Source organism: Malus sylvestris, chromosome 6 (genome assembly GCF_916048215.2).
Source record: "Malus sylvestris chromosome 6, drMalSylv7.2, whole genome shotgun sequence".
NCBI lineage: Eukaryota > Viridiplantae > Streptophyta > Magnoliopsida > Rosales > Rosaceae > Malus > Malus sylvestris.
Window position 1 is genome coordinate 3785821 of NC_062265.1, and position 25068 is coordinate 3810888.

General features: G+C 38.4%; 1 non-coding gene across 1 annotated transcript; it reads left to right on the forward strand.

Annotated features, from left to right (window-relative positions):
- Positions 1-15936: 15936 nt before the first annotated feature.
- Positions 15937-16041, forward strand: LOC126627556 (small nucleolar RNA R71). Its single transcript, XR_007625050.1, has one exon. It is a non-coding gene; the product is annotated as a small nucleolar RNA R71 (small nucleolar RNA).
- The last annotated feature ends 9027 nt before the right edge of the window (positions 16042-25068 follow it).

The window sequence follows — 25068 nt, forward strand, 5'->3', positions numbered from 1 at the left end:
TAGGGAAATCTGCCAAGTACTTGTCCAGCCCCGTTTTAGCCTCAGATCTCCTCCAAATCCAACCCAAGATAGCTTATTTTAAAGAATAGGCCATTCCAAACACATCTCCAGAAGGCCACGAAACCATCCTAGGTCATTTTGGGCTCCAAAAACGCAATTTAAGCCCAGAAACGTCATTTTCCAGCACCGTGCGTCGCTCTTTTATTTTATCGCCAAAAAATAACCGCTTGGTCGAAAAATCCAAAATTTTGATACGATCAAGCTAAGTGACTCATGAACGTCCACCAACTAGAATTACTCCAAAGTTCATCCATTTGGTCCTGTTATGCTCCAGAGGAAGTCGAAAGTTCTATATTGAAAATACAATTCAAAGTATCAAAATTCTTCCAAAATATTAACCAAAATATACTAAGAATAGGGTAAAATATATAATATAAAATTTACTCATCAAAATACCCCAAACTTAGCTTTTTGCTTGTCCTCAAGCAAAACAAGACTCAAACAAAAATAAAAACTTAACAAACTAAAAACTTAACTAAAACTAACTGACAAAAATTTCCACCTTCAAAGTTGCAATCCATAGAACACGTTAAAAATCAGAACATCTTTTCAAAAGTTTCAACCAATCCCACCATAGAGTCTAAGCCATTTAGAATCAATTAGAAAAGAATTCACAAACTTCCTTTGGTGTAAAGTGAACCAACAAAGTTAAGGAGACTCAACTAAAACTCTTACCTCTCATCCCTTTTATTCATACTTCACACACTAAATAATCTTTTTTTTTCTTTCTTTTCTTTTTGATTTTTTTTTCAATAATAGTAGTGGTCATGCAATGTCGGCTCACTTAAGCATTCGATCCAACCCATGTAACGAGCTTTAAGTCAATGACTCCCAAACCACTAGGGCTTTAGGGCACGGTGTAGAACACCCCTAAGGACTTATTAACCCTAGCTGAAAAGGCTACAAAACCAACTAACCACCCTGCCCCATGCCAAAACTCTACTATTTGACGCGAGAATCATTGCTGATTAGGCAAGATTGGCCCGGTTACTAGGCAAAGTCTCGAGTGAGACAATTATTACTTTATAACACAAAGAAAGGTTGGAGAGCATTCCCTTATCCTTGCCATGGGTTAGGGCCTATTTCCTCTTGGTTTTGGGCTTCTAGAAGCCCTATCCTTATCCCCTTAATCCTTGCCGCACTTCCCCCTTTCTAGACCCTGTTTTCTTGCCTTGCAAGGATTTCTAGAAGCCTTATCCTACCCTATCCTTATTTGCCGCACCCTCTAGGTCTTTTTCCTTGTGAATTCTGATTTCTAAGCCTTTTTCCTTGTGGATTTGGGTTATCCAAGTCCATATCTGATTAACCTAGGGTTTTAAGTGCCTATATATACTCTCATTCAACCCTTGGCTGAATTACCACCTCTCATACACATCAATTCACGCCAGAAATCTGCCCTCTTCTCTGCCGCAGCATTCCACCACCATTCTCCCAAATTTCTGCCAAAAACAACCCCTTGCCGCACCACCCATCCATCCTAAACACCACCATACATCCCCCGTCCATTCTACACCATTTAATAACCCAAAAACCTATCCAAAGTCTATGTGCCGCAGCAAAGAGGAAGGAGGAATCGTGGATGCACCTGCTGCCAAGTTGGAGTGTCTAGGTGTTCTCTTTCTTTGGATTTCAATGTTTAAACTTATTTATCTTTGCTTTGTGCGTATGAGGAACTAAACCCCCCCTTGGCTAGGGGGGGATTCGAAACCATGTTCATGCTTGCTATATGATTTGATTACTTCTAATTGCGTTTCATAAGTTATGAATTCAATTTGCTTATCTACATGAATTAAAACTGATTTGTGTGTGTTGGTTGAGAGTGCACACTTAATTTTCATGCATAAGTTTGATGCTAGGATATAAGGGAATTTCACCTAATCGTTACGAACTTATATTCAAAAGTAGTAAAGGTTGTTGATCACAATCGTGTTAAGTAAATTCTTGGCATAAGTTTCTTGCAATTCATAGTAACAAGTGCCTCGCCAATGCTTATGATTTTCATAGAACTTAATGATCTTTGCTTGTATCTTTGTTATGCAATTCATGCAGGGAACTTGTGAGGAATGCTAGGGTTGTCGTATGCAATTCATCCAATTCAATAACTTTAGGAAAATCTAAGGGTTAATTAGTACAATTCACGGTTAATCTGGGGCGTTGGGAATTCATGGTTTATTGAGAAGCAATTGGAAATCGTTTTGTATGCAAGTGTGACATGTGTGGAGAAGAACCCCTTAGCTAGCTTTCCATCCATTAACTTTAGCCAAATTCGTTTTAAAATTTGTTCAAGTTACAAAGTTTCTGTTTTGTTTTTAAATTCGTCTAAAATCAATCCCCCTTTATTTTGTTGAGTCATCTTAGTTAGAAATCAACTTAGTTTGTGATTTTAAATGTCTTGAGTCAAGTTATAACTTATTTTCGTCCAAATTGTGTTTTGTGTTCAAAACTGCCCAGATTGTGTTTTTAAGGCAATTTTGAGTGTTTCTGGGCTGTTTTGAGTCTTTTGGTTTGTTTTAGTGTTTTAGAGTTTAGTTTTGCATTCTTTGAGTCTAGTTTAGTGTTTTAAACTTTGTGTCTACGTTTTGAGTCAGTTTTCAAGTGATTTAGCAATCCCTCCTAATCCCCGGCCTAGAATGATCCCTACTTACATACTTTGCTACAATTGATAAAAAGAGGGTTTAATTTGTGTGCTTGTATATTTCGCATCAAATTTTTGGCGCCGTTGCCAGGGATTAGCAACATTGCTAATCCCTTGGATTGTTTTATTTCAGTTTGTTTTAATTAATTCCAGATTCTGACTTTGTTTTTGTTTCTTGTTTTAGGTACTAGTTTATGACTCGGAGTTCTCATCCGATTCGTGAACACATCTTGGACTTTGACGACGATTTCGAGCGAGAATTGAGACGAAAAAGGAAGAATCCAGAACCTAGTGAATCAAGTTCAAATTCAGAAGCCGAAGTTGAGTTTGAGGAAGAGGAACCCACGGCAAGAGTGGGTGAAGTAGAGGAAGCCATGGCACAAGACAATCGTACAATCAAGGAGCTTTCGGCTTCGGGATTGGACAATGCGGCACATCTATGTATTCAATATCCCGCGGCTGCCCAAGGAAAGACCGAGGAATTCGAGTTAAAGTCAAGTTTGCTACACCACATTCCGAAGTACCATGGGTTGTCCATGGAGGATCCTAACAAGCACTTGAAAGAATTCGAGGTGGTGTGTTCAAGCATGACTCCAATCAACTTCGATGGGAGCATATTGAAGATGAAGGCCTTTCCCTTTTCTCTCTTGGAAAAGGCGAAAGATTGGTTGTATGAATTAGCTCCTGAAACGGTCACATCTTAGGAGAGCATGAAACGGGCTTTCTTGGAGAAGTTTTTCCCAACTTCTCGAGTCATTCTCCTACGAAAAAGGATAAGTGGAATTCAACAAGATGAAGGTGAGTCTTTTCCTACGTATTATGAACGTTTTAAATCTTTTGTTGCTTCTTGTCCACAACATCAAATGAAGGATGAGCTTCTTCTACAATACTTCTACGAGGGGCTTCTACCAATCGAACGTCAAATGCTAGATGCCTCAGCGAGAGGAGCTTTGGTGGACAAGACCCCCATGGCTGCAAAGACATTGATTGCTAACCAAGCATTGAATGCTCAACAATACGAAGGTGTTGGACAAAGGAGCAACCCACGGCAACACCAAGTGAATGAGGTAAGTGCCATCTCCGAACTTCAAAATCAAATGGCTAACCTTATTACTCTTCTTTCTCAGGTTGTGGAATGACCAAAAGTACAAAATGTGAGTGTTTGTGGCGTGTGCTCCATGCAAGGACACCTTACGGACAAGTGTCCACAATTGATAAAGAATGGAGGGTGGGAGACCCTCAATGTCGTGGGATTTGGGCAGCCATACCAACAAAGAAATGATCCCTTTTCTAATACATACAATCCGGGATGGAGGGATCATCCAAATTTCAAATGGCGCGAACCCCAACAAGGCCAACAACAAAGCACATTTAGGCAACAACCCCCGGGTTTTTATCAAAAGCCGTTTGTACCAACTCAACCCCAAGCACCACCTGCCCAAAACAAATCAAGTTCGTCCATTGATAATGATCAAATTTTTCAATTACTAACTTCTATGGCACAGAGTACGCAAATTAAGGACAAGAAGGTGGACGAGTTGGAGAAGCAAGTAGGGCAGATTGCGGAGTTTGTGGGCCAATTCCGAGAGCAAGGCAAGTTACCTAGCTCAACTGTTGTGAATCTGAAATGAGGCTTTGAATCTGCCAAGGCAATCATGCTAAGGAGTGGAAAACAAGTGGGAACAGCCCCCCAACCATCCAAATCAGTCCCAAATGAGGTGGAAGAGATGATAATTAAAAAGGAGGAGCAAAGCATGCCCACGGCAAGGGAGGAACTCCCATTGCCGTAAGCCCCCATGGCTCATAAACCATCCAATCTGTCCAATAAAGGTAAGAACGTGTCCAATTCCATTCCTACTAATGATTTTCCTTTGAATGTCCCTTTTCCTAGTAGGTTCAAGCAAACAAAGAAAGAGGAAGCTGAAAAGGACATTCTAGAGACATTTAGGAAAGTTCAAGTCAATATCCCTCTTTTGGATGCAATTAAGCAAGTACCAAGGTATGCTAAATTTTTTAAAGAACTTTGCACCACTAGGAAGAGGATTTCGACCAAGGAGGTTGTAAAGGTAAGTGAAAATGTCTCAGCCATCTTGCAACGCAAATTGCCCCCTAAATGCAAAGATCCGGGTAGTTTTACAATTCCTTGTGTCATTGGTAATACTAGGTTTGAATCTGCCATGCTAGACTTAGGTGCATCTATAAATGTCATGTCATATTCAATTTATGCATCTATGAACCTAGGAGAGTTGAAAAATGATGGTGTGATTATACAATTAGCCGATAGATCTAATGCCTATCCAAAGGGAGTTTTGGAAGATGTTTCAGTGCAGGTTAATCATTTGATCTTTCCGACGGATTTCTACATGCTTGAGATGGATGAATTAGACCATGCCCCTTCATTGCCCATCCTCTTTGGAAGGCCATTCATGAAAACGGCTCGGACAAAGATTGATGTGTTTAATGGAACATTGACCATGGAGTTTGATGGGGAAGTTATTAATTTCAATCTTTTTTATTCTATGAAATATCCTAGTGAGAATCATTCATGTTTTTCTATTGATGTAATTGACTCTTTGGCGCAGGACCATTTTGACAAATTGAACGACGATGCACTTGAATTGGTCATTGCACGAGGAATGGACAAGCAAAACGTTGAAGCAACAACCATGGGAACCCAAGGCATGCATGAATGTCCCATTGTCGTGCCCCCTAGTGATGAGGTCATTGAGATGGTGGCTGCCCTTGAGTCATTGCCATCACAAACTGGTAAGTTTTTGGACCCAATTTTAAGTTCAGTTTCGGCTAATAAGATGCTTCCCTCAGTTGTGCAGCCACCTACACTTGAACTTAAGCCATTGCCTAGTCATTTGAAGTACGTTTTCTTGGGAGAAGATGAGACGTTACCCGTCATTATTTCATGCTCACTCACGGCACAAGAAGAAGGTAAGTTAGTGAGGGTGCTAAAGGAGTACAAAACAGCAATAGGGTGGACGTTGGCCGACATCAAAGGAATTAGCCCCACAACTTGCATGCATCGCATACTTTTGGATGAGGGGTCTAAAACATCTTGAGAGGCTCAACGCCGACTCAACCCTCCTATGATGGAAGTTGTGAAGAAAGAAGTCATCAAGCTTTTAGATTGTGGAGTTATCTATCCAATCTCGGATGGTAGGTGGGTTTCCCCCGTTCAATGCGTTCTGAAGAAATCCGGAGTAACGGTGGTAGCAAATGTGGAGAATGAACTTGTGCCTACTCGCATTCAAACCGGTTGAAGAGTGTGTATCGACTATAGGAAGCTAAACGCCACTACAAGGAAGGATCATTTTCCCTTGCCATTCATTGATCAAATGCTTGAGAGGTTAGCCAGTTATGCTTTTTATTGTTTTCTTGATGGTTATTCTGGTTATAATCAAATTGTCATAGCACCTGAGGACCAAGAAAAAACCACTTTTACATGTCCTTTTGGTACATTTGCTTATCGTCGCATGCCTTTTGGTTTATGTAATGCACCTGTCACGTTTCAAAGATGCATGATGAGCATATTTTCTGATTATGTTGAGAAAATAATTGAGGTTTTTATGGATGATTTTAGTGTCTTTGGTGATTCTTATGATGGTTGCTTGCATAATCTTAGCTTGATCTTAAAACGTTGCGTTGAAACTAACCTTGTGCTTAATTGGGAAAATTGTCATTTCATGGTTAAACAAGGCATAGTTTTGGGTCATATTATCTCTGAAAATGGTATTGAGGTTGATAAGTCAAAGATAGATCTTGTGCGTCACTTACCCTCTCCTACTTCGGTTAGAGAGGTTCGTTCTTTTCTTGGCCATGCAGGTTTCTATCGTAGGTTCATCAAAGACTTCTCAAAGGTGGCACAACCTCTTTGCCGACTCCTACAAAAAGATGTGACGTTTGAGTTTAATGAGGCATGCACTGCATCATTCAATCAACTCAAGGAGTTGTTGACCACGGCACCAATCATTATCCCACCGGATTGGAGCCTACCTTTGGAGCTTATGTGTGATGCGTCCGATTATGCGTTAGGAGCTATTTTGGGACAGAGGAAGGACAAGAGGCCGCATGTCATCTACTATGCCTCACGGACGTTGAATGATGCGCAATTGAACTATTCCACTACGGAAAAAGAACTTCTTGCGGTTGTTTTTGCTTTAGATAAGTTTAGATCATATTTAATTGGTAATAAAGTAATTGTTTTCACTGACCATGCAGCTTTGAAGTACTTGCTCACTAAAAAGGAAGCCAAGCCACGACTAATTCGGTAGATGTTGCTACTTCAAGAGTTCGACATTGAGATTCGTGACAAGAAGGGAAGTGAAAACATGGTGGCTGACCACCTAAGCCGAATGGTACATAATGAGGAGTCCTTACCCATTGCCGAGACATTCCCCGATGAACAATTGTTGTCCATAAAGGTAAGTGAGCCTTGGTATGCCGATTTGGTCAATTTTTTGGTGTCAAAACGAATTCCTAGCACTTTCACTAGGCACCAACGTGATAAGTTAAAGCATGATGCATGGTTTTATGTGTGGGATGATCCATATTTATGGAAATTTTGCCCGGATCAGATTGTACGTCGATGTGTGCATAATTCTGAATTTCATTCTATTCTAAGATTTTGTCATACATATGCATGTGGTGGGCACTTTGGCACACAAAGAACAGCCCTCAAGGTATTACAATGTGGATTCTATTGGCCTAGTATAGTTAAGGATGCTAGAACTTTTTGCTTAACATGTGATAAATGCCAAAGAATGGGTAACATAGGTGCTAGGGATCAAATGCCGCAAGTTTCTATCCTTAATGTTGAAATTTTTGATGTTTCGGGAATTGATTTTATGGGTCCCTTTCCTTCCTCGTATGGCTTCATGTATATTTTGCTTGCGGTTGATTATGTGTCGAAGTGGGTAGAAGCTAAAGCCACCCGGACTAATGACTCTAAAGTGGTTGCAGATTTTATTAGAACTAACATTTTTGCAAGGTTTGGCATGCCACGTGTCATCATAAGTGATGGAGGATCGCACTTTTGCAACCGGACCATAGAGGCGTTATTGAGGAAATACAATGTCAACCATAGGGTTTCTACACCTTATCATCCTCAAACGAATGGCCAAGCCGAGGTTTCCAACCGTGAGATCAAACAAATTCTAGAGAAGACCGTTGGGCCTACAAGGAAGGATTGGAGCTTACAGTTAGATGATGCACTTTGGACATATCGTACAGCGTACAAGACACCCATTGGAATGTCCCCGTTTAGGCTCATCTATGGCAAGCCGTGCCATCTCCCTGTTGAATTGGAACACAAAGCTCATTGGGCCGTTAAGAAGTTCAATATGGACCTAAATGCCGCAGGAAGTCATAGGAAGTTTCAACTAAATGAACTTGATGAGATAAGGCATGAGGCGTATGAGAATGCTAGCATTTTCAAGGAGAAGACCAAAGCTTTCCATGATAAGATGATTCGAGGCAAAACATTCTCCATAGGGCAGAAAGTGCTATTGTTCAATTCCCGTTTACGGTTGTTTCCTGGTAAGTTACGTTCTAAGTGGATTGGACCGTTTGTTATTACTAATGTTTTTGTTCATGGTGCAGTCCAAATCCAAAGCTTGAAAACGGGACATGAATTCAAGGTGAATGGGCACCGATTGAAGCCCTATTATGCGCACTTTAAGGAGCATGCCGTGGAGGACGTCTTCCTGCATGCCGTGGGCTCCAATGAGGAGTGAATGAGTTCTTCGTCCGGCTGCACGACGTTAAGGAAAGCGCTTCTTGGGAGGCAACCCATGCATTCAACAAAGGAAGACCAAGGAATCACTCCAATTCCAGATTTGCGTTCCTCAACCCTTCTCTTTGTTGTTTATTTCATTTCTGCTATGTTTATTATGTTAGTTGTTGTTTGTTTGTTTACTTGTTATTTGTGTTAGTTTATGCTTGAAACATTGAGGACAATGTTTGATTTAAGTGTGCGGGGGTAACCAAAGTGTTTTGATGCAAATTCGTAGGGTTGTATCACCCATAATTTCCAATGTTGTTCCTTGTTGTTTTTAGGTGTTTTTAGGCTGTTTTGATACATTTTAGTGTGTTTTACATAAAAATCCGAAAATCCCAGAAAAAATTTGAAAAAAAATGTTTTGAAAAAAACAAAAAGAGTCGTTTTAAAGTTGTTTTGTGTAGTTGTTTGTGTCTTAGGGTACCTTCCAACACAATGATGAGGATTCGATTTTTAATTGCATCACTGTTAAAGAGAGTTGTAAACATGGATGACAGTTTGATTTACTCTTTGGTTTATGCTTGGTTGTGGTTATAACTTATGAATTCATATGCAATCACAAAGGAAAAATTAGTTTTTGTAACATGCTTGAAGGAAGGAACTCAAACTAACGCTACAACCTTGTGAGACTTGAGCCTAAACGTTTATTTGGAGAGTTAATAATCTGTGCATTGTTGTTTTCTAAAGTCATTGCATGATCTAATTATTCTTTGCTTGGTTACTACTTAGAAGGCGTTTCATCATTTAGTTCCAAACACTAGAACTCATGCCCATTTCATTCAAAGCATGCTATTGATTTGCATAACACATATTCAAGATGAAGTTGTGTAGTGACCACCATTTAAGCCAAATTGCCGTGTCCCCCATGTTCATATGTTTTGTAGGTTTTAACCCCGTTGAGCCTTGTTTAGCCTATATTGTTTGTTAACCCACATTATCCTCACCTAGCCTAGATTAGGACCATCCATACCCTTGCTCTTGAAGCATAGTAAAGCATGACTCAAGATGAATTCCTTTTGATCAATATATTGCAAAAAACAAGTGTGGGGGAAGGGATGTATGTGAGTGCCTAAGTCTTTCATGTGGCACGGGTTAGAAAAGAAAAAAAAAAGAAATTCCGTGGAAAATAGCAAGAAAAAAAAAAGTTGTGAAAAATATGAAAAAGAGTTGAAAAAGATGTGAAAATGAGCTCTTAAGTGTTGATTGTTGAAGAAAGGGTCCAAAACATTGAATTCGACCCTAAGTTTTGCATGAATCTTCCCTTGTGTTTAGAAGTTGATTTCTGCGTTCTAAAGTGAATCATAAGGTTCGATTTCATTGCTTTGCTTGCTATTGCTTAAAGAACCTTTGTTATCCCTATCCGTTCTTTGTTAGCCAATACCCCAAGCCCCGTTACAACCCTTAACTTTAATCTTGAGTATTGTGTGTTTCAATTTGTGGAGTTTAGAATTGGTATGAGCATATGGTGTCACTGGTTCTCGCATCTAAGTAGTAGCATTCCATTCATGAGATCATATCTAAATGCTTATTAACTCCAGAAAATGCTTCCTTTGTTATATATATATGTGAGCGTTCGTTTTTATGTCTACATCAATCTTCTCACATATAACTAGTATAGGGTGTGTAGTTAGAAAATCTGAGTGAAAATTGAGTGCATATCTTGTAAGGAATTGAGCAAATTCTCTAAGGCATGTTACTACATTCAAAACATCGTTTTAATTGGTTAAATGTGAACTAGTAAGTAGTGACTATGATTAAGTATGTGCTTAAGTGTGAAGATGACTAAAATCTGTGGGAATGATAATTTTTAATATGTCATGTGCATTGGAAATCCCTGAGATAAACGTTGGAAGGTTTAGGTTTTGTTTGTTTGTTTCGTTTCGTTTTGTTTTTCTTGGTTTCTTTGTTTTGCTCAAGGACTAGCAAAAGCTAAGTGTGGGGGAATTTGATAGGAGCATATTTATGCGCCTTAGTTAACTAGTTCTTATGCATTTTCGTTATGTTTTCTTAGTTTAAGTAGTCTTTTAAGCTAGTTTTATGTGTTTTCAGGTTTTAAGGGCATATTATACAAAAAGATGCAAATTGGAGCTTTTTGGAGCAAAAGTGAGCTTGGATTGAATGGCACATGCTTGGAACAAAAGGTTTGGACGAAATTGAAGATTTGAAGATTTGAGGATTCCTAGTCTAAGAAGGATTCCTCATCAACGAATGAGTCCTAATTGAAGAATGATTCCTAATCAACGAGGGAATCCTAGTTGAAGATGGATTCCTAGAAGAATGAAGATTCCTACTCAAACAAGGTTTCCTACTTGAAGTATGAGAGTTAAGCCTAGAAGTTGCTATTTTGGGTTGATCTTTCCTAAACCTAAATGGCCTTAAGTTTCAGCAAAATTAGAAGGTTCCTAAGCGTTGGAAGACACAAAGAAAGGTTGGAGATCATTCCCTTATCCTTGCCATGGGTTAAGGCCTATTTCCTCTTGGTTTTGGGCTTCTAGAAGCCCTATCCTTATCCCCTTAATCCTTGCCGCACTTCCCCCTTTCTAGAACCTGTTTTCTTGCCTTGCAAGGATTTCAAGAAGCCTTATCCTACCCTATCCTTATCTGCTGCACCCCCTAGGCCTTTTTCCTTGTGAATTCTGATTTCTAAGCCTTTTTCCTTGTGGATTTGGGTTATCCAAGTCCATATCTGATTACCCTAGGGTTTTAAGTGCCTATATATACTCTCATTCAACCCTTGGCTGAATTACCACCTCTCATACACATCAATTCAAGCCAGAAATCTGCCCTCTTCTCTGCCGCAGCATTCCACCACCATTCTCCCAAATTTCTGCCAAAAACAACCCCTTGCCGCACCACCCATCCATCCTAAACACCACCATACATCCCCCGTCCATTCTACACCATTTAATAACCCAAAAACCTGTCCAAAGTCTCTGTGCCGCAGCAAGGAGGAAGGAGGAATCGTGGATGCACCTGCTGCCAAGTTGGAGTGTCTAGGTGTTCTCTTTCTTTGGATTTCAATGTTTAAACTTATTTATCTTTGCTTTGTGCGTATGAGGAACTAAACCCCCCCTTGGCTAGGAGGGGATTCGAAACCATGTTCATGCTTGCTATATGATTTGATTACTTCTAATTGCGTTTCATAAGTTGTGAATTCAATTTGCTTATCTACATGAATTAAAACTGATTTGTGTGTGTTGGTTGAGAGTGCACGCTTAATTCTCATGCATAGGTTTGATGCTAGGATATAAGGGAATTTCACCTAATCGTTACAAACTTATATTCAAAAGTAGTAAAAGTTGTTGATCACAATCGTTTTAAGTAAATTCTTGGCATAAGTTTCATGCAATTCATAGTAACAAGTGCCTCGCCAATGCTTATGATTTTCATAGAACTTAATGATCTTTGCTTGTATCTTTGTTATGCAATTCATGCAGGGAACTTGTGAGGAATGCTTTGGGTTGTCGTATGCAATTCATCCAATTCGATAACTTTAGGAAAATCTGAGGGTTAATTAGTGCAATTCACGGTTAATCTGGGGTGTTGGGAATTCATGGTTTATTGAGAAGCAATTGGAAATCGTTTTGTATGCAAGTGTGACATGTGTGGAAAAGAACCCCTTAGCTAGCTTTCCATCCGTTAACTTTAGCCAAATTCGTTTTAAAATCTGTTCAAGTTACAAAGTTTCTGTTTTGTTTTTAACCTCGTCTAAAAATCAATCCCCCTTTATTTTGTTGAGTCATCTTAGTTAGAAATCAATTTAGTTTGTGATTTTAAATGTCTTGAGTCAAGTTATAACTTATTTTCGTCCAAATTGTGTTTTGTGTTCAAAACTGCCCAGATTGTGTTTTTAAGGCAGTTTTGAGTGTTTCTGGGCTGTTTTGAGTCTTTTGGTTTGTTTTAGTGTTTTAGTGTTTTAGAGTTTAGTTTTGCATTCTTTGAGTCTAGTTTAGTGTTTTAAACTTGTTTATACATTTTGAGTCAGTTTTCAAGTGATTTAGCAATCCCTCCTAATCCCCGGCCCTGAACGATCCCTACTTACATACTTTGCTACAATTGATAAAAAGATGGTTTAATTAATCTAGATAAATGGTCAACCACCACATTTTCACTACCCTTTTTATCTCTGATTTCTTAATCGAACTCTTGCAATAAAAGAATCCAACGAATCAATCGAGGCTTAGCATCTTTTTTAGACAACAAATACTTCAAAGCTGCATGATCTGTATAAACAATCACTTTAGCCCCAACTAAATAAGAACGAAATTTTTCCAGTGTAAAAACAACTGCCAACAATTATTTCTCTGTGGTTGCATAGTTTAGTTGTGCATCATTGAGGGTTCGACTAGCATAATAAATAACTTGGGGAAGCTTATCTTTCCGTTGTCCAAAAACTGCTATTACTGCATAATCTAAAGCGTCACACATTAATTCAAAAGGTAAGCTCCAATTAGGGGCTGCAATAATGGGTGCTATAGTGAGGAGTGTCTTTAACTTCTTAAAGACCTCCAAACAGGCCTCATCAAAAACAAAGGAAGCATATTTAGCCAATAAATTACACAATGGTCGGAAAATCTTGGAGAAATCCTTGATGAACCATCTATAAAACCCAGCATGGCCAAGAAAATATCGAACACTCTTAACAATTGTCGGGGGTGGCAACTTTGCAATTACATCAATTTTAGCCTTATCAACCTTAATACCCCTGTTAGAAATCAAGTGGCCTAGGACAATTCCCTGCTTAACCATGAAATGACATTATTCCCAATTTAAAACAAGATTGGTCTTAATGCATCTTTCAAGAACTAGAGATAAATTCTGCAAACATTGGTCAAAAGAGTCCCCAAAAACAGAAAAGTCATCCATAAATACCTCAACTACTTGTTCAACTAACCCGAAAAATATGCTCATCATGCATCGCTGAAACGTGGCAGGCGCATTGCACAAACCAAAAGGCATTCTTCGATATGCAAATGTCCCAAAAGGACAAGTAAAGGTTGTCTTCTCTTGATCCTCAGGTGCAACTAGAATCTGGTTATACCCTGAATATCCATCCAAGAAACAATAGAAAGCACGACCAACCAACCTTTCCAACATTTGATCAATGAATGACAATGGTAAATGATCTTTTCTAGTACCCGCATTGATCTTTCTATAATCAACACACATACGCCACCCAGTAGTCAAACGTGTAGGCACAAGTTCATTATTATCGTTCTTCACAACTGTAATTCCAGAACGCTTCGGCACCACTTGAGTTTGACTAATCCATTTACTATCTGAAATGAGGTAGATCATCCCAGCATCTAAAAGCTTCATAACTTCATTACGAACAACTTTTTTCATAATTGGATTTAAACGACGTTGAGCATCAATGGCAGGCTTTACTCCATCTTCCATCAAAATTCTGTGCATACAAATTGTAAGGTTGATCCCTTTAATGTCTGTTATAGTCCAACCAATTGCATCTTAATAACTCCTTAAAATATGTAACAGTTTATCTTCTTCTGTTGATGATAAATCAGCAGTAATAATAACTGGTAGCGAAGAATCTGCACCCAAATAAGCATATTTCAAGTGTTCTGGTAGCACTTTTAACTCCAATTTAGGTGGATGTACCTTAGAAGGCTGTAATAGTTTTTTGGGTTCCCGCACACTCTTAAAAACATGCATCCAACGGGGGGTTGAAAATGAACACTTTCCAAAGCTGAAACATACTCAAAAACCTCTTCATCTTCTGTATTTTTATTCTCAAACCCATGCAACACATTTAACAATGGATCAGATGTCAACGTGGCATAATTTCAGCATGTATTAAGTTGTCAAACACATCAACACTCATACAATCTTCCACTTCAACTGGCCTTTTAGTTGCTTCAAATAAAATGAACACAACATATTGATCTTGCACTCTAAGTGTAAGTGTTCCAGCCTCTACATCAATTAATGTTCAAGCAGTTGCCATGAAATGACGTCCCAAAATAATTGGTGTTTGCATATCTTCATCCATATCCAAAATAACAAAATCTGCAAGAAGATAGAGATTATCCACTTTAATAATTACGTCTTCAATAATTCCCCTAGGATAAGCAACTAAATGGTCTGCTAGTTGTAGAATAACTGATGTAGGCTTGATTTCTCCTTGTCCTAGTCTCTGAAAAACAGAAAAAGGCATTAAATTAATACTTGCACCTAAATCAATTAAAGCACGTTTAAAATTAGAATTTCCAATTGTGCATGAAAATGCAAAACTCCCTGGATCTTGTTTCTTTGGGGGCAATTTGTGTAATAGAACTACGCTACATTGTTCTGTAAGAATCACTTTTTCAAAATCAACGAGCTTCTTTTTCTTTGTGCAAACATCCTTCAAAAACTTGGCATAAGACAGAATGTTCTTGATGGCATCGATTAACAGTAGATTAATCCGAACCTTAGACAAAGTCTTCATAAAATCTGTCAAATGTTGATCTTTAACTTTAGGCTTCAACCTTTCGGGATAAGGCATAGGTGGCTCATAAACACATTCCGCAGCAATATCTGCACTATTTTTGGAACTGCTCAAGGGTTGTGCAGAATCTTTTAAATTGTCAGATTTTTCAACATTTCCCGAATCTGTATTTGGCTGTGATACCACCTGCGAATTTTGAACACAATTTTCAAGTCTATTATCATAAAATTTGCCAAAACGTGAAACTCTAACTAACTGCCTTGCAATCTGCACCTCCCCTTAGATTTGGTTCGGTTTGGCTGGGAAATGTACCCGGTGCTCTTTCTGAAACCTACAAAGCAATCTGCCCAATTTGTTTTTCCATGTTTTCATTGCTACCTGTAGATTTTGGATTTCTTGAGTGGTAATATTCGCTAATTTTTTAATTGCAACCTCCCAAGCAGCCTTAGGTGCAGCAGATTATTGTACCTGCTGTTGAAATTGTGGCATAGAGTGCTGATCTTTGTCCCACTTTAAATTAGGATGATCTCTCCAACCTGGGTTGTAGAAATTTGAATACGGGTCATATCGGGGACGCTGGAAATTGTTAAATGCATTAACCTGCTTTGCTGTAAACTCTGAACAAACATCTTTATGTGGACAGCTCATAAAATCATGAGTTATCATGTTGCAAATGCTGCAGGCAGCTTGTAAGGGCTATTGTACAACAACCTGTGAACCTGGAATTCTTTGTAATAACAAGTCAAATTTTGCATCAAGTCTTTTCTCCATGTTTTCAATTTGTGCTGTAACATATGGAAAGCCGTTAGACATCTTAAAAATAGACCTAGATTGTGGCTGCTCAACTGCCCACTGTTGTGTATCTGCTGCCATTTTTTAAAATAACAAACAAGCCCTTTGTGCATTTTTATCTTTGTACGAACCTCCGTATGAAGCGTTGACAAGAGTTTTTGTAGTCATATTTAACCCTCTGAAAAATATATGCATTTGATCAGTACTGTTAATACTGGAATGTGGACATTTTCTAATCAACTCTTTGAACCATTCCCATGCCTCATGAAACTCTTCATTTGGTTTTTGGGCAAAAGATAAAATATGAGTTCTCATGTCAAGAGTCTTTGAAGCTGGATAATACTTGTTTAAAAAAATTTCACTAAGTTGGGCCCAAGTACTAATGCTTCCAGATGGAATTGTGAAAAGCCATCTCCTTGCTTGATGTTTCAGAGTATATGGAAATAAACGGAGCTTAATAGATTCGGCTGAAAATCCTCTCACCAAAATATTCTTCCATCCCATTAAAAATTCTGCAATATGCATGTTTGGATCGTCGATTGATAACCCATGAAATGTAGGTACAATATTCAACATGTGCTGGTTTATTTCGAATGTACACCCTTCCTCCAATACCGGATAAGTAATGCAACTTGATATGTTAGTGGTATAAGCTGTTAAAGAATCACCCAAAGGTTGACCCACCTCTGGAATAACGAACGCCATTTTTTCTTTACTGTGCAGATTCCCAGAAATTAAAGACGGCAGAAACGTCCCATGTAAAGAAGGAACCCACTGCAAGTTTTGTTCCCTGCGTCTTCTGCTCAACGTTTGCTCAAGTTCTGGATCAAGTGGAATCAATTTATGCACTGTTGAACGGGTGCTGACCATGCACAGATTGTAATCTGCACTGCCCTGTTGTAATCTATAAAAAAATAAAATAAAAACGAAAATTAAATTTTTTTTATATGTATAAACAGCAATAACTAACTGAAAATCTAATTAGGACGAATTATTTTAAATAATCCCCGGCAACGGCACCATTTTCTTGATAGGGATTTTACTACTCATGTGCATAATATAAAAACTCCTATAATATTTGCAAGAATTACAAGGTTATTGTAGTATAAACGGATCTCGCAAGGTCGTTCTCCACAGGAATTATTAATTAATTTGAAGCAAACCAAAATCCAATTAATTATTGTAAAGTAGAAATTGAGATGATTGATTTTTATGGCCTAATTTAATAAAAAGAATTTAACTAATAAAAATAAGACAATCTGCAATATTAAAACTAGAGGGAAAAGAAAACAGTTTTGGGAGAAATCAAATTAAGAAAGCACTAGGGTTCCACCATCACCAACCAATCCTATGAACTTTTACCAATCACTTATGATCTACACATGCCACTTTGAAGGTTAGATTTTCCTAATTCATATTCCACTTGGAATCTCCAACATAGAACGTATATCTAACATGCAACCTATCCGGACGTTCGGATCAAATCTGAACATGAAAGACTCATTATGCTTTATGAAAACCCTTTGAAAAACCATGCAACCCTTAAGACGTGGTGTTCATCCTAAGTGAAATTACAATTATTAATCACAAGAAGCCAGCATCAATTTCAGGGAACCTTCCAACCAAAATTGCATCAAATTACTTTTCTAAAGATCCTAATGGTGATCAGGCATTAAGATAATTAGATAGTTTTAATCCCGGTGATTAATAATTCAAAGTATGCATACAATCAATCATATGCAATTAAATAAAAATCACATATTCATGCTAAGGCTCAAGGCTTCGCCCTAGCAAAAGGAATTAGTTATGCATATTCATAATTGAAATCATAGGAACTATTATTAAGAAAAGGATTGAAAACACCTTAAAGTAGAAAATCTCCAAGAACCCTAGCAATTCTCTCTGTCTCCTAAGTTGCATAAAAGAAAGCGTAGCAAAAAAATAAAGAACGGCCAAGCAATATATTTGCTAAGCCCCCCACAAACCCTAAAACATAGGTCTCTTATTCCAATTAGGAAACTAAGAAAAATAAAAATAAAAAATCTTAGAAAATAAAACCCTAATTAAACTAGGGGAATCTGCCAAGTACTTATCCAGCCCCGTTTTAGTCTCAGATCTCCTCCAAATCCGGCCCAAGATAGCTTATTTTAAAGATTAGGCCGTTCCGAGCACATCTCCAGAAGGCCACGAAACCATCTGAGTCATCTTGGGCTCCAAAAACGCAATTTAAGCCCAGAAACGTCATTTTCACCGCGCGTCGTTCCTTTATTTTATCGCCAGAAAATAACAGCTTGGTAGAAAAATCCCAAATTTTGATATGATCAAGCTAAGTGACTCACGAACGTCTTCCAACTAGAATTACTCCAAAATTCGTCCATTTGGTCTTGTTTTGCTCCAGTGGAAGTTGAAAGTCCTATATTGAAAATACAATTCAAAGTATCAAAATTCTTCCAAAATATTAACCAAAATATACTAAGAATAGGGTAAAATATATAATATAAAATTTACTCATCATACGCCAGCAGAGGAATTGTATATGGAGGACAACTCAAAACCCTCTAGTCATCGCGGTTGTTGGGAAATTTGTAAAGGGTGGGTGCTATTTGAAAATCCACCTCAAGAAAGAGTTGGTCCTACGCTGGTGTTTGGAAATGTTTTCTCAAATGCAGTTGGGGATGAACATGGATGTCCTACCATTAAAGAAATAAGGGTAGAAAATTCATCTCCGGCTGAAGGTTCCATACCTAGGGCTACAGGATGAAACAGGGCTCGAAAATTGAAGGAAAAAGGCAAGGCAAAGGATGATTACGCCTTTCAGCAAGAAATGGCATCCTTGTTGCCATTAATGATGGAGCAAAATCCTTTGCCGCGGAAGAAAGGAACCATAGGCACGAAGAACAGGCAAAACAAATACAAGAAGAGATGGATGATAAGAACATGCAAAGGAACACTTCAGATTACACTCCAATGAGTAAGGCATATTTTGATAGGAAAATGTGGGAAATTATGGTATGACGATAGTTGTTTACATCTGACTATACTCCTACAATGGCGGATGAAGATGATGATTATAGTCTTTAAATTGAAGTTGTTGTTGTTGTCTTTAATATTTAAGTTGTAGTTTTAAAATTTAAGTTGTTGTAATAAGAAATATGATTTGGTACTGTTCATTAAAATATTAATTTCTTGGAGGAATATAGAGTTAAAGCGAGTCCTCTGGCCCTCATTCGATATGAGATGGCCTAAGAACTCGACAGCTGGTATGCGTCTAACTGAAAGTTCCTTTCACAAACCTACTATTGTTGTAATCTTATGGCAGTATATGAAGATTTGATTTTTCTAATCCAAGCTGTCAACAAAAGGACAAATGTATCATCTCATTCAATTAAGAAGTGGCCCAAGTGGGCTTTAGTGAGCTGATAAAGGAGAACGAAATTTTTATTTTTATATTTAAATAAAAGATTTATAGCTTAAAACATCGAGAACTTTAACGAAAAGCTCACAGTACTGTTCACTTTAACGAAAAATCACATTTTTACACTAAAAAGTCAATCCTGGTACTATTCACTTTACCCTTTATTTTGTCATTATCGTTAAAACTCAAAATTTTTAAACCCTTTTCATTAGTTTTCCTTAAAACATTTAGGGGCTCATACTTCAGGATATTATAGAAAATCTCTATTGAGAAAGCGAGGAATTGAACTGTAGTTCGAATTCAGAGATTGAATGTCATTAACAAACTAAAAGAGAATGCTTTGAATTGTATTATATTCTTCTCAATAAGAGGTACTTATAGGTTTACAACCCTAACATAAATGGAAAAAGAACTAATTACAAGTGATTACATGAGAATACACGAAATTACAATCAATTAGGGATCCTACTTAAAATAGAAAAGTCAACACTCCCCCTCAAGTTGGTGCATATATGTCGCTCATACCCAACTTGTGTAAGAAACTTGAAAACTTATGACTTGAAACAGCTTTTGTGAGGATATTTTCCAACTGATCTTCTGTTCTTATCGTCAGTACTTCAATTATTTTCCCTTCCAATTTTTCTTTGATGAAAAACCGGTCAACTTCAACATGTTTTGTTCTATCATGTTGTACCGGATTATGTGCGATGTCACGGGCAGCTTTATTATCACAAAATAATTTCATGGGCTGATCATGTTGTATACCCAAATCGCTTAACAGAAGCTTAAGCCACAAAATTTCACAAATTCCCAAACCCATACCTTTGTATTCTGCTTCTGCACTGGAACGGGCAACCACATTCTGTTTCTTACTTCTCCATGTAACCAAGTTACCCCCAACAAACGTAAAGTAACCTGATGTTGAGAGCCTATCGTCAATTGAACCCGCCCAGTCTGCATACGTATAACCTTCAAAGCTAAAGTGATTATTCCTTTTAAACAAAATTCCTTTGCCCGGACTTCCCTTCAAATATCACAATATTCTCATCATGGCATTCATATGTTGTTCTCCAGGATCATGCATGTATTGACTCACTACACTCAAGGCATAAGCAAGGTACGGTCTTATGTGTGCCAAATATATCAAACGGCCTACTAACCTTTGGTATCTTCCTTTGTCAACTGGTACTTGATTAGAATCAACACTAAGTTTCAATCTTTCTTCTAATGGTGTAGCTACTGGCTGACATGCCAGTTTCGTGCAACAAATCAATAATATACTTCCTCTGAGACAAGAAAATTCCAGAACTGATTCTCGACACCACAATCCCTACAAAATATTTCAGGGATCCAAGGTCCTTCATTTCAAATTCTGTAGACAGGTATCTTTGCAAGGCCGCACGTTCTTCCGGATCATTACATGTTACCACCATATCGTCTACATACACAATAAGTGCAATAAGCTTCCCATTCTGTCTTTTCAAGAACAAAGTATGATCGGAGTTACTTTGTCGGTAACCAAATGCTCTCATAGATTTTGTGAATTTTCCAAACCATGCTTGAGGAGACTGCTTTAAGCCATACAAGGATTTCTTCAACTTGCACACCTTTCTTATGTATTTATCTGGAGCAATACATCCAGGTGGAAGATCCATATAAATCTCTTCTGTCAAACCTCCATGCAAGAAGGCATTCTTCACATCAAAATGTTGTAAAGGCCAATCAAGATTTGCATCCAAGGACAACAAAACACGAACAGTGTTGATCTTGGCCACAGGAGCAAATGTATATGTATAGTCAATTCCATATTTTTGAGTATATCCTTTTGCTACCAGTCTTGCCTTGAAGTGATTCACCATCCCATCAGCTTTATACTTCACAGTATAAACCCATTTACATCCCACAGGTTTCTTATCAACTAGCAAGTCTGCGATCTCCCAGGTAGCATTCTTCTTCAAAGACTTTAACTCTTCATTCATTGCTACTTGCCAACATGGATCAGCTAAGGCCTCCTGCACACTGTTAGGAATAGATACAATAGATAATTGATACAAAAATGACTTATTTGATTCTGACAGGTGACTGGTCAACACATAATTAGTTAATGGGTATAACACATTGGATTCAGGGTTAGGCTTATTCATTGGATACCTAGTTTTGCATTTAAGGTCAGCTTCATAAGTAGGTTTAGGAATACCTCGGTTTACACGGTCAGAGAGGCGACGTGGCGGTGGTGCATCCAGGATCAAAGGGGATTGATTATGGTTATTGGGGCTCAAGGGCGGTGATATCGATTGTGAGGTAGTTGGCAACACAGGGTTGTCCGCTGGTGAGGAAACTGGCAGTGAGATGTCAGGCAAAGATGAAGGTTGTGAGTTATCTGGTGCAGTCAACTTGTTACTTTCAAAGTTTTCAACATTGTTTCCATGTGAATGATTACCACTTGTCTCCAAGACATTACCACTTACCTCCAATTCATTCACATTATTATTTTCTTGTGAATGATCACCACTTATTTCCAAGACATCACCACTTAAATCTAAATCATTCATACTATCTGTCTCCATAATAGTATAGTCAAAAGTTTGAACTTCTGTTTGATTCTCCCCTGAAGTGAAGACTCAGGACTGGAAAAGTACATATCATTCTCATGAAAGGCAACATCCATAGTGACAAACAACTTTTTCGTCGAAGGGTGATAACAACGATATCCCTTCTGATTTGAAGCATACCTCACAAACACACACCGTAAGGCCCGAGGTTCAAGCTTACTCTTCTGCTGTTTATGAAGATGAATGAAGGCCATACAGCCAAACACATGAGGTGGAAGATTGGGGACTGCATGAGCATCAACGTGTGAGGAGAGAGCCTGAAGTGGTGTTTGAAAATCAACGGATTGGGATGGAACACGATTAATGAGATACGCAGCTAAGATGAGCCTCGAGCAAAGAAGCATGAACAACCTCCAAAAGCTTACGGTTCTTGCATTCTGCAAACCTATTTGTTGTGGAGTATATGGGCATGTGGTTTGATGAACAATGCCATGATGATCAAGAAAGGCACGAAGGTCAGAGTTAACATATTCACCACCATTATCATTCCTAAGAACCTGTATGTGGGACTTATTTGTACTTGTACCATTTTATAAAACTGCAGAAACAAATAAGGAACTTCACTTTTGGACTTCATCAAACATACCCCAAGTCATACATGTGCAATCATAATAAAAGTAACGAACCAATGAGCACCACCAAACGTAGCAGTTTTAGATGGCCCCCAAACATCAGAATGAATTATCATAAATGGAACTTAACTTTTATTCATACTGGATGGAAATGAAGTATGATGACTTTTAGCCATTTGACAAACACCACATTTAAAGCTAGAAACGTCATGCTTAACTAATAGGCTAGGAAACAATCTTCGTAAATAGCCGAAAGAAGCATGTCCAAGTCGATGATGCCACAACCAAACCTCTGAAGCTTTATCCTTCCCCCTATGAGATCCTTCCACGGCAAGAGCTTGAGTTAAATTTTGAGAACTGTTCGATGTCAGCTCCAAGTAGTAGAGCTTTCCCCTCTGAATACCATAACCAATCGTCTTACGAGTCTGAATGTCCTTAAAACACAAAAGGAAGGCCAAAAAATAACAAGGCAATGTAGGGCGACAGTTATTTGAGCAACAAATAATAAATTATAGTCAAGGGAAGGAACAACAAGTACGGAGTCAAGAATCAGAGTATCAGAGAGGGAGACATCGCCTTCCCCAATATGGGGACAACATTACCATTGGCAACACTAACTATAGTATTGGTGGATGGTTTTAGGATTTGGACTTGTCTAGAATCACAAGTCATATGTTCAGTAGCTCCAGAATCAATTATCCATGTACTATTCATAACAGATGCAGAAATTTTTAAAGCCTTACCATTATCACTTGTATGATCAGAATCAGCCTTAGCTTTGGCAACCAATGCACGCGACTTGAATCGGTCATGATTGATCCTACTCTCATGTTCAGTTTGATCAGATCGATGCATAGTGAGTGGGTCGTGAGTGGATGCAGGGATCGGTTCGGTGAACTCCGGTCTACAACGACAGCATCGCTCGCTGGTCGGACGGGCACAGTACACAACTGGATGCACGGTGGTTTTCAGTTGACTCGAATCAGCAACGACGGCGTCGCTCACTGGTTTCACAGTGCACGGCACAACAGGCTGCACGGTGATTTATGTTCTTCAGACAAATTGCAATAATAATAATATTTTTATTTTTCTTAACCTGGCTTTAGTGCCAAGGAGAGAATGCTTTGAATTGTATTATATTTGTGAAACCCCACCCCTAAAAGTAATGTAATTTCATTTTGTTTTGGGTATTGTTTTCTTTTAAAAAAAAATTGGTGTTAAATTGTGTGCCATGTAGGGCCCATCCACTTTTTGGTCTCCTTCCCTCTCTTTCCCGTCACTCTCCTTCACTCTCTCTTTCTTCTTCTCCTTCATTATGCCACACCCATAAGCCATATCCTAAAATCATCATCAAATCACAATTTCAACATCACCATCGTCTTTATCTCGTCGCTACAAACTCAACCATAGTCTTAGCATCTTGTAAGTCGAACCATGAAGCCTCGTACACGAGCTCCGATGCAGACCGCCCCTTTCGAGGAAAATTTTGGCCAAACCACAGCGAGTTGGCTGGCGTACAAGGTATTATTCTCTTTGTCTCACTAAGAACGACAACTTTCCTTTTTGTTTCACCCAATTTCGTTGAGTATTGAAGAAGTTATACTCATTTGAATCTTACCCAGTTTCCGGCGGCCTCTGAGGCTTTCGAGGCATTTTCCGGTCAAACCACGACGATTTAGACATCATGTGAGGTACCATTCTCTTCGCCTCTTCAAGGGCTATGATTTCTGTTTTTGAATTACTTGATTTCGTTAAGTATTGATAAAGTTATGGTTGTTTAAAGTTTGTGTAAATTCCTGCCGAATCTGGCCTTCTCTTTCGAATGGGTCCGGCGACCCACATTCCAGAAAACCCAAGCCTTTTAGGCCATTTAGAACTGGGGCTTTAGGCCTGTTGGATCCGAGCCCAACCCAAACCCTTTTTCCTTTTATTTTGTTTTAATTTTAATTGTTTAATTATAAAGGCCTTTGGGCCATGTTTAAATTAGGGCCTTCAGCCTGTTCCCTTGTTGAACCCAGAAACCCTTAGGCTAAAAGCCTTTGGGCCTTTTGAACCAGGGCTTTAAGCCCTTTCCTCTTTAAGCCCTAAAACCTAAGGTCCTAACCCAATAAACCCTTTTAGTTTAAAAACCCTAAACCCAATTATTTACCCTAGGCCTTTTATCAACCTAATTCCCTAACCCATTAACCTAAACCTATTAACCATTTATCCTAAACCTAAACCTAACCCAAGTCCTAACCCTAAACCCTAGTCGGCCTAAAACCCTTAATGGAGAATATTCCGTCAGGGAATATTCTATTAGGGAATATTCAGGGAATATTCTATTGACGTTTTCAAAATTTATCCGTTTCCAATGTCCGTTTTCCCAAATTCTATTGCTATTATATAGTTTTATTAATTGAGCCCTTTATGTGCTTAGGGGCAATTATAGTGGCGTTTTTGTCTTCGCTAGTTGCGTGGCTCTTCGGTGGCGAAGTACTGTGAGTGGACCCCTTCTAAAAATGCATGTTTTAATAGTAGAAATGCATACATGGAAAAGCATGATTTAGTGATTATGTTCTATGAAACGCTTTGAGATAACTTGCTTACTGAGGCTATTTTGAATTATTACTATTTTTCCTATAACCCATGTTCTTATAGAATATCCGATGGATGACGATATGATATTTAGAATATGTTTCGAACACCTCTTTATAGTATAGATGATGGATGACTTTATAGTATGAAGTTTCTTTTCAAGATATAT